The following is a 19,042-nucleotide window of genomic DNA, read 5'->3' as shown; positions in this document are numbered from 1 at the left end:
TGGACATGCCTTTGGAAAAACAAAACAAAAAATCTCTTTACATTATCCAGTTCAGGTTGCAAAAATAACCTCAAAAGTACTGAAAGAAGACTTAAGCTGTGTGAATATTCCTGTAATCTGGCTGACGTGTGCTATGACCTTTAAATCGATTGCTCCTTTATATCAATTTTTGCTCTTCTGGAGACACCTTATGTGAGTGAGCACCCTGGTCAAATCCTTAAGGCCTCACTAAGTCACTTGACCTAGAAAGGAACAATCATTCTAGATCATATAAATCAAATATGAATACCTTAAAGATTCTAGTTCCTGGTAAGATGTTGCCTATTATATAAAGTTAAAGAACAGGTAGAAAGAACTGAAAAAAAAACAAAACCTCTCTCTTTTTGAATCAGTATTTCCCAGATTTTCATATATATAGTATTTGCATTGACTTTAAAAAAGCTGTTCTGATTTGGTGATTGGTTATGTGTGCAGGAAATAGGAGGGGAAGCTTTCTCCAAGCATTATCTTCTTTAGGAGTTAGTCAGCCTTTGATGTTCTTTGGTCCAGATCCTTACCCTTGTATCCTTCCTGCACCTGATTTCCTATCTTTTGCTCTTCTCAGCCTGTAATACTCATGATTTTCCCATCACAGTTGTTGGATTTGTGTAGTTTATTTAAGGCTACAGATTACCCAAGAGCTTCATTTCAAGTGTAAATACTTTTAAAAAGCTGTCAGTTGTCAGAAGTTCATGTTAGATATGCAGAACTTTATTCTGTTTACCCTGGTATCTTCAGTGTGCCACTGATCATCTGCACACAGGTTTGCTCTCACAGATAGTTTTCCATGTGCCAGCCTGCAGAGCTAAGCACTGGGTTTCTGGGCAAACAGTAACAGTATGAACAAGTAGTTCACTTCCTGCAAACTGCAAGGCAGGAAACATTCAGATTTTAATCTCAACTCTGGCTACCGGAGTTCATCACTCCCCACGTCTGTCAGCAGTTACTAAAAACTCATAAAGCTGATGTTCCAGTCTTGCACAGGGTGAAGGTCTGAGTGCCGGGAGTACCATACGCTAGACCTGGCCAGATGTCTTATGAGGCAAATCTTTCTGAGGTTTACTCGCAGACTCACAGGAAATTAGATCAATCCCTCCAAACCAGAAATTGGTGGACTGTGCTTGTAAATGAAAAGCACTTGCTTGATGAGAAGAGAAAGTCTTGTAGATTGCTCTCGGTATGGAAGAAACAGTAAATTCTTAGCAGATGCAGACATTCTTGCCAGTGATCCTTGAAGATCTTTACAGATGGGCCGAATGGCACTGTGTGGGGCTCAGTGTTTCATAGCACTAAAACTACCCTCAGAACTTCACCTAAATACTGTACACATCTGATGGAAAATAGCACCACTTTACCATGAGTGCTTCCAGAACATCTGAAAGTACTTGAAAAGTCAGAAGTACATCTCAATCATAGAAAACAGCTAGGCTGGATGTAAACTTTGTAACTGTTCTTTCAGGATATTTCTCTTGGCTGTCACCGACATCTGTATACCTTCTTATAATGTTACTTCTTTGTTGTACAATACTATCGCAAACTGTTCAGCATCACACCTAGTTCATCTTGGGCAGATTGCAATGAGTCCTTAATTCATTCTCAGCAGTGATGCTGAGCAGATTGGAAGTTCAGGTCATCCCGGTTATTTCTGCAACAGGTTTCTATGAGACAGTAGTTCAGAACTTTTTTCAGCTGTGGAAGTATCACAGGAAGTGAGACTGGGGGAGAAAGTTCACCGGATCTTTTCTGTTCCAGTAGGACTAGCTGTTGTAAGAGGTCTCCCTTACATGTTTAGGTGGCTCTGGAGAGACCTCATTGTGGCCTTCCAGTATATCAAAGGAGCTTATAAACAGGAGGGAGACTGACCCATTAAATTCTGATACTGATAGAACAAGGGGAATAGTTTTAAACTAATAGAGGAGAGATCAAATTAAATGTTAGGAGGAAATTCTATACTCATGGGGTGTTGAGACACTGGCACTGGCTGCTCAGAGATGTGGATGCCCCATCCCCAGAAGCATTCAAGGCCATGATAGATGGGGCCCTGGCAAGCTGATCTAGGGGCAGCCTTGCCCATGGCAGGGAGTGGGAATTGGGTGGGCTTTAATGTCCGTTCAAACTCAAGCCTTTCTCTGATTCTATGATTTTATGATATTTATGACAAGCTCCATGAGGCTTCATTGGCTCCATGAAGCTTCCATTTACTTGTGCCTTTGGGACTTTGAGTATCTGAAATGAAATTTTACAGGGCACAAATAATTTCCTTCAGGTTTCAGAAACTCTGTAACTGTGACAAAGCCGGGAAATGCTCCTTGTGGTTTATGACAGCTATTTCGACTTGTTTCTGTGTGTTATAAAAGAAAGCAGACAAACAGTCATTGTAAACTCAGTATCAGAGCCCATGTCAATATGAGGCAAAAGGCAGATTTTAAGGGCAAAGTCAGTCCTTCACGACCCCATAAAGCCCCCCTTACTATCTTTCCCCTTGTTCTTGAAGTAGATCACCACTCCTTGAGAAGAGGCATTCTTCAGTGGCCCACTGAGACTGTGAGATCTTTTTCCTTTAAAAGATAGAATTTTGCTGGAACTGACCAGAGCAATAACAGAAAAACAAATGGACCATGAGAACTAGGTATGTTTCCATTCCCAAACTGGCTGCGGAGGAGGAAGATTTTCCTGCTGCATTTTCACTGTTTTAATCAAATTCATGTTTTCTACTGCTACAGAAGTGAATGGGCTGCTTCCGTGATTTAAACATTTACTGTGCCAGAGCACAGAGCCTGAGCCAATGAATCATTTTACCTTTTTTTTTTTTTTTCTTTTCTTTCCCTTTGTTTGAGGCCAGGTAAATAGATACTGTAAGTCACATCTGAGATCACTGCTGCCTGGATCATTACCCAGAATACCATCTGCCAAGCTTCCTTCTATTAAAGCATCATTAGATTCCCTCTGATGTTCATTTGTGGACAGCAGATAAATCAGTTCACTTGACAGATAAGAAGGAACCCAAATAACTACTTTTTATTACCATCTATTACCATACATTGTCACTTGATATATTTAATCACTGGTAAGATTTTAATTAAGTGCATCTTAAATCTGTTTGTTTTGTCAATTGAAGAAAAAAATAGACTGCATCAATTGATAGGGCTTTGAGTTTTCTGTAGACTTATTTTTAGGTAGACATACAATAAGGAATACAGTTTTAAAATGCATACATGTTATATTAAATACATGTCATATTATATGCATAGATGGGGCCCTGGGCAGCCTGATGTGGTGATTGGCATCCCTGCTCATGGAAGGGGGGCTGGAGCTCAATGATCTTTAAAATCCCTTCCAAACTCAGCCATTCTATGATTAACATGTAGCATGTATATATGTTCACTGATATTTAGAGAGCAAGAACTGTTAGTAAAGTTGTTGGTACTTGCGTTCAGAAATGCAATTAAGAAGCAGTAGTAATATTTATATTAATAAAAAGAACACACCAGCTGAAAACTTTTTGTATGCATTTGTTGGAATAACTAACTTGGATATAGTGGGCAACTAATTCAAAGATGTATTTTTTTAAGTGTGTGTATATGCTTAAACTGCATAATTTTGAGTTTTAACAGAATGAAGGGGAACAATGTTTTGTTCAAATTTAAAGGTCTCTTCTTCACCCTCTTTTTAGTTTTAATATCTTAGTGGGTTGAAAATGCTATGGAGTGGCCTGAGGATAACTCTGCTGGAAATTCAATCACAGTTCATACAAAATCGCACTATGCAGCCTGCTTTCTCCATCCTGGCAGCCTGAACCAGAGATGTTCATGAGTCACCACAATGCAACAATCCATGGCTCCTTCAGGGCATTATGTAAATCTACAAATAAGTCCATCATGTGATTAACATTTCTTAAGGATTTATGAGCTTAAAAAATTAAATGTGGTTAACCTAAATACAACTGATATAATAGAACTTCACAGTTCATACTTTCCATTATTCATCACTCCCTTTTGAAATACAATCTTCTGTGATTTTTTTTCTGAAACATTCCAGGCATGAACTCATCCCAAAATTGTTCTTTTTTTTTTTTTATTGCTTTTATTTTTTGGTGGAAAATGTCAAGACATTTTCTCAAAATGTGATAAAGAATAGAGGTACATTGACAGGGAGACACTTTTTTTTTCCAATAGAAAATACAAATATGTATTATCACACTTGCACAAAAGGAGATGCTCATGCCAAGTATGACTGACTTTTATCACTTAATATGTTGAACATCAAAACAATTAAGTCTTCAAGAAAAATAATACCGTTAAGTTGTTGGAAACTTGCAGGTGAACATTTTGCTGTGGAACACAAATACATCATACAAACTGTGATAGTACTTGCCACAAGCTAGGTCTTCATCATTTCTCTAAACATAAAGATGGAAGGACTGGATGTGCATGGAAGATGACTTCTTTAAATCAAGTTTTTCAGAAGAATTCAGGGCTCACTAAAAGAGTATTGCAGAGAAATATGTGCCATCCAGCATGTCTCTATTTTCAGAAGAGTTTGTTTTCATGGGTAAAAATCAGCCCCTTCTCCATCCAAACTCTCATTATAACTATCTAGCTATTTCTGTGGAGCATTGCTTAATTTATTTATTTATTTATTTATTTATTGGTCTCTCTTCATCACTAAATAGGCAAATATAATTGCACTGCTATGGAAAATCACATTCTCTCATGACTCTTTAAAAAAACATATGCTTTCTTTCTGACCCATTTTAATTTTGCATGGCTGCTTTGCAGGTAATATGTTTAGCGTGAAAACCTATGGTCATGTTTCTGGGACATGCCAACATACCCCATGTACACAAGGTCTGCACAATCCTAAGAGCATGTTCTGGTTGAGCCGGTAGTTGTGCCTGTTGGGGCACATGCAGAAAGTAGGCTGATGTGGGCCACAGTGTGGATATGCTTTTTGCTGTCCAGAAGGCCACATGTAAATATATCTTGCAGAAATACGTATGATTTCATTTTCTTTCTTCTTCTGCATCACTGTCAAGATGCCACGTTCTAGCTGTTGCTCTGCTGCCGCTGGTCATATCTGTGATCTGTTAGTATCAGGGAAAGTAGTAATAAGGGACAGCTTTCAACCAGATCAAAGATCCAGTGGCACCAGACAATAAACAATCTTCTTAGTCCACTTCATCCAACAGATCAGGGTCGTGTCTGAATTAGAAGAAAAGTAGGTCCTGAACACAAACAGTTTCCAGGGCTATTGAACAAGGGGACAGCTGAGCTTTGAGGACATCCTGCCATGCACCTTTCCTGCACGTCAGAGCAATAGCTGCTCAGCAGCCTTGGTAAAATGCCAAGGATGGATGGTCCCTCTGTAGATCAAAACCAAATCACCTGGATATTTTTCGGCAATTAAATTAGCTGTTAAATTCCTATATTCTAATTATTATATCATAGAATCGTAGAATCATGGAATCCTTAGAGTTGGAAATGGCCTTTAAAGGTCATCTAGTTCGAATCCCCAGGACAGGACATGTGCAACTAAATTAGATTGCCCAGGGCTTGATCCAGCCTCGCCTTGACTGTCTCCAGGGGTGGATTATCCACCACATCTCCAGGCAACCTGTTCCAGTACCTCACCACCCTCACTGTAAAAGACCTTTTCTTTATATCCAGTCTAAATCTACCCTCTTCAAGCTTGAAGCCATTTCCCCTTGTTCAATCACCACAGACTCTTTTAAAGAGTCCGTCTCCTTCTTTCCTGTAGCTCCCCTTTAGATACTGAAAGATCGCTTTCAGGTCACCTTGCAGCCTTCTCTTCTCCATGCTGAAGAGCCTCGGATCTCTCAGCCTGTCCTTGTAGGAGAGGTGTTCCATTCCATGGATCATTTTTGTGGCCCTCCTCTGGATGTGCTCCAACAGGTCTTTGTCTTTCCTGTACTGAGGACTCCATATCTGGATGCAGTACTCCAGGTGAGGCCTCCCCAGTGCAGAGTAAAGAAGTAGGATCACCTCCCTTAACCTGCTGGCCGTCGCTTCTTTTGTTGCAACCCAGGATACGGTTGGCTTTCTGGGCAGTGAGGGCACATTGATGGCTCATGTCCAGCTTCCTATTCAGCACTACCCCCCAGGTCTTTTTCTGTAAGCTGCACTTAATCCTTTCATCCCCCAGCTTGTACTGCTAGTGAGGGTTTCCTCGACTCAGGTGCAAGATCTTGCATTTGGGTTTGTTGAACCTTATGACGTTCAAGCCTGCTTAAGCCTGTCTAGAACCCTCTGGATGGTATCTCGTCCCTCTGGTGTGTCAACCACATCACACAGCTAGGTATCATCAGCAAACTTGCTGAGGGTGCACTCAACCCCATTATCAATGTCACTGATGAAGGTATTAAAGAGTATTGGTCCCAACGCTAACCCATGTGGGACACCATTTGTCACTGATCTCCATCCAGACATGGAGCCTTTGACCACCACTCTCTGGACTCGATCCTGCAGCCAGTTCTTTGTCCATTGAACAGTCCACCCATCAAATCCATATCTTTCCAATTTGAAGAGAAGGATGTTATGGGGCACTGTGTCAAAGGCCTTACTGAAGTCCAGATAGATGAGATCAGTGGTTCTTCCCTTGTCCATTGATGCAGTGACACCATCATAAAAGGCCAGTAGGTTGGTCAAGCAGGATTTGCCCTTGATGAAGCCAGGCTGGTTCTCCCATATCATCCCCCATCTTCCATGTGATTTACTACCAAGCTGCTTGTCTAGAAATACAGCCAATGTTTATTGAAAACTCCAAATATTCAGAGAAATTAAGCAATTCTTAGACTCATTTAGCTGCATGATTTGCTATGATAAGATTTTAAATTCAGCTTGTTTTTTTATGTAGAAAGCAAGGAAAAAAAAAACCCTGGCAGAAAAAAATCCATTAAAAGGAAGGATAAATTTATTTTATTTTTAAAAAATAACGTGTGACTTAAACATCTAAATTTTCTCCCTTTGAATTAATTTTCATGTTATTCCCTAGAGATTACTAATTTAATTGTTGTTCCTGCTCACTTATAGTGCAGGTATTGTTAGAAATCTCTTATTTTATCAGATATATTATTATCTTACCGAGTAAATATTAATGAGAACATTCATTGTGATTTTTATTTTTATAATGCTAATATTTTAATGATTTTTCCATGGTTTCTTTGTAATGATGCACAACATGCACCTGTGAGATAAAAATAACAGAAAATTTAGGTGTCTTTCTGTAAAATTTCTCTGGAATTATACATTTCTCTGACATTCTCCTCTATCCAAACATCTTATAATTCGGTTGATATTTCAGAAACCTAATGTCTCCACCATAATATAGTGGTTATTGTGCTGTATAGGAGCTGCCAGTTTTCACATAAAACATCACAAAGTGTGCATGCATTTGTCAACTATTTCCTGTTATTTTCTGCAAATTCAAAACGTTAGTTCTGGAGCCTGAAACAAACTCCAGATTCCTCAAAGAAGGCATGGGCTGCCTGCAAGGTAATGCTGGGAGACATCTTATCCTTCAGAATAACATCCTTATATTCCAATTCAATTGCACCAAGCAATGTGGGATCCAGGGAATCTGACAAACCTAATGTGAAAAACAATTCTGTTCATTTCCTCACTGTACTGTCATTGATTATTTTTTTGCACAGAGAATGAAAGGCATGTTAATTAAGCAAAGACTTGCAGAAAGCTAGAAAGATGTGCTAGCAACTGACTTAGAAACTTTGCTGTAGACAAAGGTTTATAGAAAGCACCTACTGCAAAAGGTGTTATATTCATTGATAGGCCAGCATATTCAAATGGCACATTGGCTGGCACCACTGTTGATAGTTCTTATGCATTAGAAAACTGAAAATTACAACTTGTTTAACTTTAGAAAACAATGTCAAGGAAATTCTATGATTCTATGACTCTATAAATTGCAGTGTTACAGGAATATGAATGAACAAGCAAAGACAAACAAAAGAAAAACCCATGACTAAGGACCTCGTTCAAGGAACAGAGAAATTCAAGTTGGGAATCCATAAGTACTATCTGTAGTGGTGTACAATAACCCTGAGATCTAACATGGTTGTTATCCAAACTGGTTGCACCTTGAAAAATGTCTTTTTAATGCTCTACACACTAAATGTGTAGTTGCAAGTTGAGTGTAATTAGGTGATGAGCGAAGGTCGTATTTAAGCAAGAAGGTGATAATGGATGTTAAATTTAACACTTCAGTCAAGAAGAAATTCAGATAATAATTTTTGGCAGAAAGTTAAGAAAAGCAAGCTGTAAGGGATAAAATTTTGAGAACAACTGATCTCAAGTTACAGAAATAATACTTAAGCAATAATATTTCAGAAATTAATGAATGGTATTCAGAAGTCTGATTAATAAGCTGGTATTAAGCAGTTGAAATTCTATGTGATTTGATAATTTTTACTGCTAAAATTTGCTGTAAAATAGTTTTTTGAATCTTTTAAGGTGAAACTTCTTTAAATGTTTGAACTTACTAGGTGGAAATACATTGAATCGAAGCTTTGAGTAAAGCACCTGTTATCCAGTTGACTCCAGAACTAGAATTCTCACATCTAAAACCAAACCATGACTGTACAACCTGAAACATGAGTCTCAAAATGTCATTTTGGCAAATGAATGAATGCTGTACTGCTAGCATAGTTTCTGCAGATATCATAGAATCATAGAATCATAGAATCATAGAATGGCCTGGGTTGAAAAGGACCTCAAAGATCATTTAGTCTCAACCCCCCTGCTGAGTGCAAGGTTGCCAACCACTAGACCAGGCTGCCCAGAGCCCCATACAGCCTGGCCTTGAATACCTCCAGGGACAGGGCATCCACAACCTCCTTGGGCAGCCTGTTCCAGTGCATCACCACCCTCTGTGTGAAAAACTTCCTCCTAATATCTAACATACATCTTCCCTGTCTCAGCTGTCAAGTAGGCCCAATAATATTTTCCATATAGTGGAACTATAGGATTGACCTTTTGTAGTTCTCAGGTAAAAAGGGCTTGCTGTGATATTAAATCATGATAACTGTCTTGACATAGAAGTTTCTCAGGCAAGGAGCAAGAATTTCTTGATATCCTCATTCCTAAGGTTGCAAATAAACCCAGATAAATATCCTGGTAATTCAGTCTCAAGAAAAATAAGTGTAACAGATGACTTGACCATTTCTACAGGCTTAATTATGCAAGCTGAGAAAGTTTCAGATTTTTTTAAACTGGAAGTTATTATGAAAATGTAAGTATAGGACTAATATTCAGAAAAAAAAAAAGAGGTAATACAATTCACAGCAGAAAACTGATATGCTCTGTGTTTGAGAGGCTTCTCACAAAGTCAAAGCTTCATTTGACTTGTTCTTGTCTGTGAATCTTTGGAGCTTGTGTTGAACTGCAGTTTAGAAGAGATATGAGCATCAAGATCAAAGAAGTGAGACAGCCTTGGAATCAGCAGTGGAACAATAAAATATCTGCTAAATTATCCCTTTCTCCACCTCAAATAATCGTACGTCTTTTTTCCTGCAGACTTATTAATGAGTCTTATATTGACTCTGTAGAATCTCTCCTTTAAAAAATAAGAAATCATTGCCTTTAATTAACCTCTTGAGCACCTCTCTGAGCTTTCTTCAAAAGATCAGACTTTTACATGCACACAAAAACAACAATATCTGAACTTGCCCTGGATAGAATAACAAACAGAAGTAATATTATAGGCTGTATCAGTAAAAGAAAGATTTTGACTGTGTCACTGAAGGCTTTTGTTCAGCTTTTTCTGAATCACTGTTTGGTATCAGTGAGAGGACAGGAACACTCAGCTAGCCACTAATTGTCCAAATGCTTCTGCAACCACAGGTGGGAAAAAGATAACTTTTCAACATGTCCTGCTGTAAACTGTAAACTGACACACAACTGTACCTTTCAGTTCATTATATAGTGCCTTCTCCATTTCATTTTAAAGTGATAAGACACAGATACTTTCCACTGTTATTTACAAGTTACTTTCATATGAAGGGTGAGGATTTTTTTTCTTTTTTTCCTAACTGGCTGGATGAAGCCTTATTTCCCTTTTCTGAATTTTCTGAGACATCCAATCTCCCTTGTTATTAACTGAAAATCATGCAAACAAACCACATGCATTTATCCAGGCTGCCATCCAACCGAATTCTCCCAAGTTTCCTGTTTCTCAGCCCTTTACTTTAAACTGTAGACCACACTGACTAGTCCAAAATCTATTTAAAAAAATCACTTATTTATAAGTAAGGTTTAGAGTAGTTGTAGGATTTTGAAAATCCCAGGTATGAAAATCAATAGCCAACATTCTGTTTTGGTCTTTTGTAAATTTCAGAGCCATTTGCAAATGTAATCCAGGTTTTCCTCATACAAATTTTATTTGGGATATGTACAAACAGACATTTTGAGCTAGCTTGTCCTCTGTTCAAAGTAAGAAAAAACGTTAAATTTGGCACTGTAGATTTTTGGAGGAAAGTAGTAGTTCAGACAGAATATTATATAGTAAATTCTTATTGAATATCTTGTTATGTTCTGAAAGTTACTTGGAGATTGTTGATATTGGTAATATTTACAGTAAGAATTCAGTCTTTCTACCTGAATTCCATAAAAGATGAGAATCTTTCCTTTCAGCCATCACTTCATTATTGCTCAGGGGATCATGAGAAACATAACTGCTCCTTTGGATGATTTTGTTATTGTTTTTGTTAATTAAAAATCAATATTTAATTCTTGCAACACAAACCACTTTCATTTTCAGTACTGATTCTTCCAGATCTGCCGTTATTCCTGAGGTATTCTCTATGAACAAAACATCAATAGGGATCTTCACCTTCCATGTAACACACACAAGTGTCTTGTTGTTTAAACAGAATTCAGATCTGTGGGTGTTTTTCTAGATTTTTCAAAAAAATGTGGCAGATGCAGGAAGTCCTGGTATCAGTGGCTCAACAGGTGAGCACTGCTCTCTGGTTTGAGACTGGACTAGACATCCTCTAAAAGAGGTCTGGAGGCTGACCCTTCGCACAACTGAATTTCTGTTAAGCTTGCACAAGAATAGTGGTGTTTCCCCACTCTCTTTCAAAATACTAGTTTGCGCAAGTCTGTTTCCCATCTTTATACCTGAGCAGCACTCTCCAGGCAAGGGATGCAGTCCTGCTGATCGCAAGTTAAGTCCTGGCACTGTGGACTTTCACGTGAAGCTCGGGCACGGGCCAGCTGTCACTGCATTTCTGTAGCAGGTGGTGCAAGGACAACTGCTTATACGGTGGTTATTGAGGCCAGTTTGGTAATGCTGCGTGTAATGCTGCCTGAGTGTCATGCCTGCTGCTGAGAGTTATGTGGAGGAGAGGTCAGAGCAGGTGGCATTGGCATAACCCTGACCCAAAACTGGGTAAACAGTGCATTAAAATGTGTTGCCAGCCTAGAGGAGACCTACCACGTATATAGCCCATGGCATGAAAATAAGCAGTACTACGAAGACCTGTGATCACATATAATGACCCAAGTACCGCTGTTTATCTTGTGGGCCTTCTATTTGTAAGTTCTACAAGTTTTGTTATTTTTTTACTAACTTTTGTAAAACAGCCTGACAGTCCTTCTTGTTATTGCTTTTTTAATTCCGGGCACAACATACTCAAATGTGACATTCCTTTACTCTTTACCCTCAAACATATTTGCATGCTTATACATCAAAAGATGACGCAAGCTCTTCCTACATGGAGGTACTGATTTTCAAAGGAGTTCTGCTGTTTTGAAGGTAGCTTCACACATGACCAGATTTCTGGAACAGTCTGAGATGAAAGTTTTGTGTGTTGGTGATAAATGGGACTGAGATTCTGACATTACAGATTTGGAGGCTTACAGAGTGCACAGGATCAAAGCAGCTGAAGGCTTGGTTTACTGCTGTATCAAACAGACACTAAACCACAATCCAAAATCCTATCACAGTAGTCTCTGGATGTGGTCCTTCTCTGGCTAGTGCACTGCCAGCCCTTTCTGGGCTCAGGAGTTTGTCCTAAACTGCAGCTCAGGACATAGAGAAATCTCATCAGTTGTGTTAAATCCTTCATGTGGGGTTGTTATTTTTTTCTTAATGAAGAGATAAAAGTGAAACTTACACCTGAAAAACAAAAAGAATTTTCCTGTATTAACCAGGATCTGATCTATCTTCTGCTGTTTTTAGTAAGTAAAAAGCTATGTGCATGCATTACTTCAATCAAATGAGACATCCCCAGGTAGAATCATAGTACATCCTGTGTTGAAATGGACCCATGAGGATCATTGAGTCCCTCTAGTACTACAAGGTCTTTTACAAGGTACTCGAGGTACTTTGATGTACTAGTGTTATAAGTTTATCTTGTTACACCGGACAGCACTGTGCTGCTCACCCGCAGAAGGGCACATTTCTTGTTGCCAGCCATTTTTATACTCAAGCTGGAAAAAAAATGACTGTTGAATGTTGCTGTTGGCTAGGCTAATTATGATTTTTCAAGACAGAAAGAATTTTTTTAAAGAATGTGGATTTGCACAGCAAAGTATCAACAACAGCATTAACAAGGCTGAAAAGGGAAGGCACTGAGGCATCTTTGTAAATCAAAACCCTAACTCTGCAAACTTACTCTGGTCTGTTTGGCACCATATGGAGAAAGAAATAACATGCCCATTGCATCCAGAGCTCAGATTTTTTCCTGTTTAATAATAGTTTCATTTCAGAGGAAGCTCTCCTGCCTTACTTAATTTACCAACTAATTGCTAATTACTAAATTAAACCTGAGGCAGGTGTAAATTTACACTACCCCTGACACAGCAGGTACAAAAGGACTCAGATTCCCATCCTAGTGCTTCTAGCAGAGTATAGCTAAGGGCCTGGTTGTAGAGCTGTTTCTTTAGAGACATACAAGAGGAGTCTTTATTTCTGAGTATCTTTCTATATAGAAGTTCTGAATGCAGTATAAGGTATGTGTTCTCAGCAAAGACTTGGGCTATCCTTTAGGGAGTAGGAGGCAGTGGTGAATATCCTCTAGGCCTGTGGTTCCTTCCAAAATCTGGAGGAGGTTATTGCTTATCCCAGTCCAGTTATAGACATGCTAGCATATTGGATGGGGGTGAGAAATTTTAAGAGTTTGTACCACCTTTCTTTATAGATTTGTCCTTCGGTATATTTCTGCTGTGTTCTCTGAAGTATTTTTTCTGGCCCTTTGACTTAAGTTGATTGGTACTCTCACTTCTGATTATCCTTTATGCACTGTAAAAGGTTCTAAAATAAATCTTAAAAAGAATGTTTGGCATTCAAGAACAAAGAGATTCAGATGCTCCATAACAAAAACACTGATTTATCCTTCCTATTCTAGACAGCTGTGCTGGCTGCTCTCAAAATTCTTTGGCTTAAAGCTGTGATGGTCAGGACCTGGGGTGTATCACAGACTTTGTCCTCAGGGTTATTGCAACAGTTGTGCTGCATAGTGACTATGAGATGTTGGGAAAGGGCTCTTAGATCTGGGGTATGACTTCTTTGCAACTGGTACATAAGTCTGGAAATCGTGTCACATGAGGAGACCCTGTAATGTGGCCACAATTAAATCAATGCTTGTGTAATAAATCATGAGGAACTTGGAGAGATAGTCCATTTGTTGGCTTCAGAAAGTTCCTAAAAGGCCTTCAGAAGTCTGAAGAGGAGATACAGGAAAGAAGGGGACCGACTCTTTAGCAGGGTCTGTGTTCATAGAGCAAGGGGAAATGGTTTCAGTCTCAAAGAAGGGAGATTTAGTGTAGATATAAAGAAAAAATCCTTTGAAGTCCGGGTGGTTAGGCACTGGAACAGTTTGCCCAGTGATGTGGTTGATGCCCCATCCCTGGAGACTTTCAAGGTGAGTCTGGATAAGGCCTGGGCAACCTGATCTAGCTGTGGATGCCCCTTTTCATTGCAGGGGAGTTGGACTAGATGACCTTCAGAAGTCCCTTCCAACTCTAAGGATTCAATGATTCTTGTGTTGCATTATCTTATATTCCCAGTATGTACACTGGAAAACTGGGGCACAGAATCAATCACTAGGGATTTTTGTCAAGGTCAAACTGTGAATTAGACAAAGATTAATTACATCCCACCTCTTAATTCTTGAGCAATTATAGATGCATACTGCTTTGCAGAATAACTTCTATGTCTTCCCTCTGTTCCTTCACATTATTTCCCACAGATCTTGTAAGCTTAAGGTTAGATGCGCTGTTTTGCAGCCTGGAGTCAAAGCCTACAAAGAGTCAATTGTGTACTTGATTTTTTTTTGTCATCACTCTTAGACAGTTAGTTGTTGTTTACCTTGGAGATCCAAATAGCTAGGAGGCAAATTATGGTTTGCAACTAATTGTAATACAGAAGAAGCCTAGGACACTGGATGTCTCTTTCCAATACCATAATACTCAAACAAGTAGGATATGTTTGAGACATGCCAGCTTCTTAACCCCAAGAGCAGCCTACATAATAAAAATACTATCCACTGGTTAGAACAGGCAAAGAAATCTCCTGCCTCCTCTTTATGGGAAAGTGCTATTGCACTTACAGAGTGCAGATATGCAAATTATTATTTCTCTTGCTATATTTATTGTTGGTGTGGCCTCACCTTGAGAATTGCGTCCAATTCTGGTTTCCACAATATCACAAGGATGTTAAGGTTTTGAAAGTGTCTTGGGGAAGGCAAGAAAGCAGGTAACAGGACTGGAAGGCATGTCCTGTGCAGAGAGGCTGAGGACACTTTGTTTCTTGAATCTGGAGAAAAGAAGTCTGAGAGGTGACTTCATTGCCCTATGCAGCTCCCCCTGAGGAGCAGAGGGCAGTGTCAATCTTTTTTCCCTGATAACTGATGATGGGAAATGTGAGAATGTCACAAAGCTGGAGAGGAAACATCACTTCACTATGAAGAACGAGCTTCCTAGAGCAGTGGTTGATGCCCCATGTGTCAGTATTCAAGAGGCACTTGGATAATGTCCTCATTAATATGCTTTAACTTTTTTAACATGAAAATGTCAGGCAGTTGACCAACTGATCTTTGAACTTTCTGTTCTATTTACAGTGTCAAATATTGGTAATATGGAAGTGATATTATTTTTATGTTCTCAAAATAAAGTAAAAGAAATCAGATGGTAAAGGGAAGATCTTCAGATTTGCATGTTCTAAGTGAAGCTTTTGTGTTTTCTTTAGTGTGCTGAAACTTGGTGATCTGCTTTAGGGTCTTCTGACCATTGGCTTACCCATGAACAATTTAGTGAGGAAAAAGACAGGTTTGTACAGTGTTTGTCCACTATTTCTCTCTTGTCTTTTAACTCTTTCTCACTGCAAGAGCAGGAAGTGTGACTGTGCTGGTGGGGGGGACCCTGCGAAGGTAGGTTAGTGGTCTGTGTGCCTGTTCTGAAGGCTACTTCAGAAGGCTGCTCCTCTTACTAGTCCACAGAGCACAATATCTACATGAAATAGTTAAACTTATTGCAAACAAGTACTTACAAGTACTTACTTTCATCCGTGCAATCCACTATTTTCTGGTGAACTTAGAGCTGTCTAGGTCAAAATTAGATTTTGAGAACACCAAGCCTAGCTGGGCCTCAGTGAAAGTGGCATCACTTCTTTGCTCTCTGTCATGAATGGAGCACTCTTCCATCATTGTATTAAAAAGCTAAATATCCCATATACATAGGTCTCTCTGAAAGTAACGCCTCCTATTTATTTCTATTTCTAATGTTCGAAAGAGTAAATTCTCAGCTACAAAATGCTATTTTTCAGTGTAGCCATCATCATTAGCTGTGTTTTTTTGCCAGCAGTGTGTATGACATGCTTGTAAAAATCTGCATACACTGTCACCATTACTGAAACACACCACCCATCGCCTTGCTGTGCTTGCATCCACTCTTTGGTCTCCAGGAACATTCAGGAAGTATCCATGAATATGAATGGGTGTTTTTTTCTGCATAAAAGAATTTAGTTTCACACGTTTGCTTCATACACACTTCCATGTCAGATGCCATTTTGTCAGACTGCCATATATCACACAGCAACGGCATGTAACAGAATGTTGATGGGAAGGTTCAACCTCTACTGCCATACCATCAACATTCACCTGTAATGTCATAGGCCAACATCATAAAATAGGAGGCATTACTTCTGGAGCAGCCTATGTGCTTTTTCTACATGGCTTCTAATCCAGATACATCTTTTACAGTGATGTGTATTTGGATTTTCTGTGTTGTGACACACAAGGGGCAGTAGAACTTAAATTCTCTCTAATATCAATGTGCTTTCTAATGTTTTTATTGGTCTAGCTGTCTTCAAAGTTGTGGTTTTAAACACAGGACAGAAGGTAAATTTGAGTGAGATGCCAAAAGATTTGTTTTGACTTCTGTGATGTTTTAAAAGCTATTGAACATAACAAGCAGAGTTCAGCCATTACCAGGATTTAATTTAATATATGTATTCCCTTACACATAGCTGTTTGTAAACAGCACACAGAGCAAGTCCTAGGTGGCCATGTTTCTGGAAGCTGCAGGATGAATTTATTGAAAAGAACTTGAGACCCATTCCCCAAATGACTTGACTCAGTGAGGCTTTTTTTTTTTTATGGTAAATCATCCTGCAGCTTCAACTAGAAATGCATCCAAATATCCCCAAGCTTTAGAGGAAATACAGATACAAACTTTGAAACTAATATTTTTCCCTACTGGAAAAGAACCCCTTCATTTTCTATTTACCCTATTCCTCCTTTCCCTAACAAAGCAGTATTTTTCAGATCATGTGAATTTTATTTACTCACTACCACGTAATTACATGGTGAGAAATTGGATGGCTTCACAGGAGCGGAAGTGGAATACCGACTGCTTAACCTGTAGGTGAATATCTCAGCTCTGTGCTATCTTGGTAGTGAGTGCAGATGGGTCCCAAACTTCTGCTGCGTCTCTTATGTCGTGGCTTAGCTCAGCTCCGTCAAGTTCCTTTGTCATAAATAACAACCAGTGTTAACATTGGATATTGGCAGTCTTGGAAAAAGAGTAAGGGTCTTGAGAAGAAAGTCCCTCTTGCTTTTATCTGTCTGACTGATTTGTGTGTATCATGAAACTATGGAAGTGCCTTCTCAGTCTCTTCTTGCTAATGCTGAGTGCCCATGGAACAATGTTATCATTTGCTGACAGTAGATTAAAATTAAATATTTAGCTGCAGTATTTTAAATAACTGTCTAAATCACTGCTGGAAAAGCCAATGATTTTAAAAGACTTTTGTAGTACAGAAACAACCTGAAAGAATCATTACATGGCATGACTTTTGTTCAGGGCTGGGTAAGTATTGCCCTTTCACAGTAGTGAATTTTTTTTCCTGATCCAGCAACAGTTGACTAGTTAGCATGAGCAGTTGTAATCTGCACCAGGTCCTGCTAATATGCCTGTTTTTCTGCTTAAGAAGGAATGATGAAAAAATGCAGTCCAGCTGTTACAATATAGAAACTCAAAACACGAGCAAAGCTTGTGAAAAAGCCTAACACAGAATGAGCTTTTATTCATATGGATACAGTTTTTTTTTTTCTTTCATTTCTTTATTTTTTTTTCCAAAAATCCCATGGAACTTCTTCCTATAGCTTTTCGTAAATCTTCCCCTTGTTGCTGGGAGACTTAAAACAAACAACCAAGAATATTTAATGATCTCTGAATTGCCTTGTTATTAACTGAGAGAATTTCTAGGTTTCCCACTTACCCAGTTGGCCTAAAATCACAAAAATAACCTCATCTTGTTATAATCCTGTTTCACAACTCATTTTTCACAGCTCAATTCCACCCCAGACCGGTTTTTCTTTCTTCTTAGCTCTCGTTTTTCCCCTACTGCACATGTATCCACTCTTCCTCTCTCACAAACAGGCTTGCTCACACACTCCCACACATCCACACTTGCTTACATCAGGAGCAGTTTACAGCTTAATTTGAAAGATGGATCTTAATAAACAAAAAAAAAAGTTTTCATTGTTTCTGATGTGGAGAACAACTAACAAAACAAAGGAAACCAGAGTGGGCAGCAAAACCCTTGGGGTCTGCAAGCTTAGTTGTGGGAAATGTGGTGTTAATTTCTCTTATTTTGAAATCTACTAATGCTTTTCAAAGAGCTTGAAAGAACATTTTGTTTATATATAAAAAAATAATCTGACTTGGTTATATGGGATTTATTTGGGTTCTTTCTTAACTAGGAAAGTTTGCAAGAAAACAGGATATTTGCCCCTGAAGAGGTTGTCTGCTACTTATTTCCCACACAAACTTCCTGCTGTTGCTACTTTGGAAACTACTGTCTGATCTACTGGAGTCGCAGGCCTTTAACTCCATCACTGGTCACAATATTCCCCAGACCTGGGCCTTTAAAATGACTTTGCCATCTGGTATCGCTCCTACCCCTACTTCCATGAGCATCCACTGACTGAGGCACTTATCAGGCTCACTCTTGCTCATCTTTCCCTTTAACAGACATTTTGTTTTCCCATTTCTCAAGTTTCCCCTCTCCTCTCATGCTGATCTTCTTAGTACCTAAACTTGAACCATTGCCACTCTCTGGAGCCTGTGGGATTGAACTCCCTTCTTTTGTAGTTCAAAACTTCAGCACTTTCCCACTGAGCAAGTAAACACCCACAGGCTTGCAAATCTCCTTGGAAATGTGATTTCCTGTTTTTCTTCAAATTCATATTTGCTCTTTTCATCCTCACATTAGCACACTCATTATGACCCTCCTTTCTTTAACTTAACCATTCTCTATGGATGGTGTTAATACTGTGCCAAATATATATATATATATTTAATCTGAGTGGTGAAATGGCATTTTCTTCAATCAGGGCAGATTACACAGTCAGCTGTGCATTGGAAGGTCAACGTACAAAAGCATCATAAATGTATTGATCAACCTGGAAGCCAGGGATATTTTTGTAATGCCCTAGTGACATACTGATTAAGCCATAAATGAT

The 19,042-nt window shown here is 38.9% G+C and overlaps 1 long non-coding RNA gene across 1 annotated transcript; it reads left to right on the top strand.

Moving 5' to 3' along the window:
• On the top strand, positions 8,865-18,603 carry LOC110402043. Its single transcript, XR_002440840.1, has 3 exons — positions 8,865-13,028; positions 15,265-15,344; positions 18,281-18,603. It is a non-coding gene; the product is annotated as an uncharacterized LOC110402043 (long non-coding RNA).

This window comes from Numida meleagris, chromosome 6, assembly GCF_002078875.1.
Source record: "Numida meleagris isolate 19003 breed g44 Domestic line chromosome 6, NumMel1.0, whole genome shotgun sequence".
NCBI lineage: Eukaryota > Metazoa > Chordata > Aves > Galliformes > Numididae > Numida > Numida meleagris.
The sequence above is the reverse complement of the archived record's forward strand: the minus strand, read 5'-3'. Positions and strand labels throughout refer to the sequence as shown.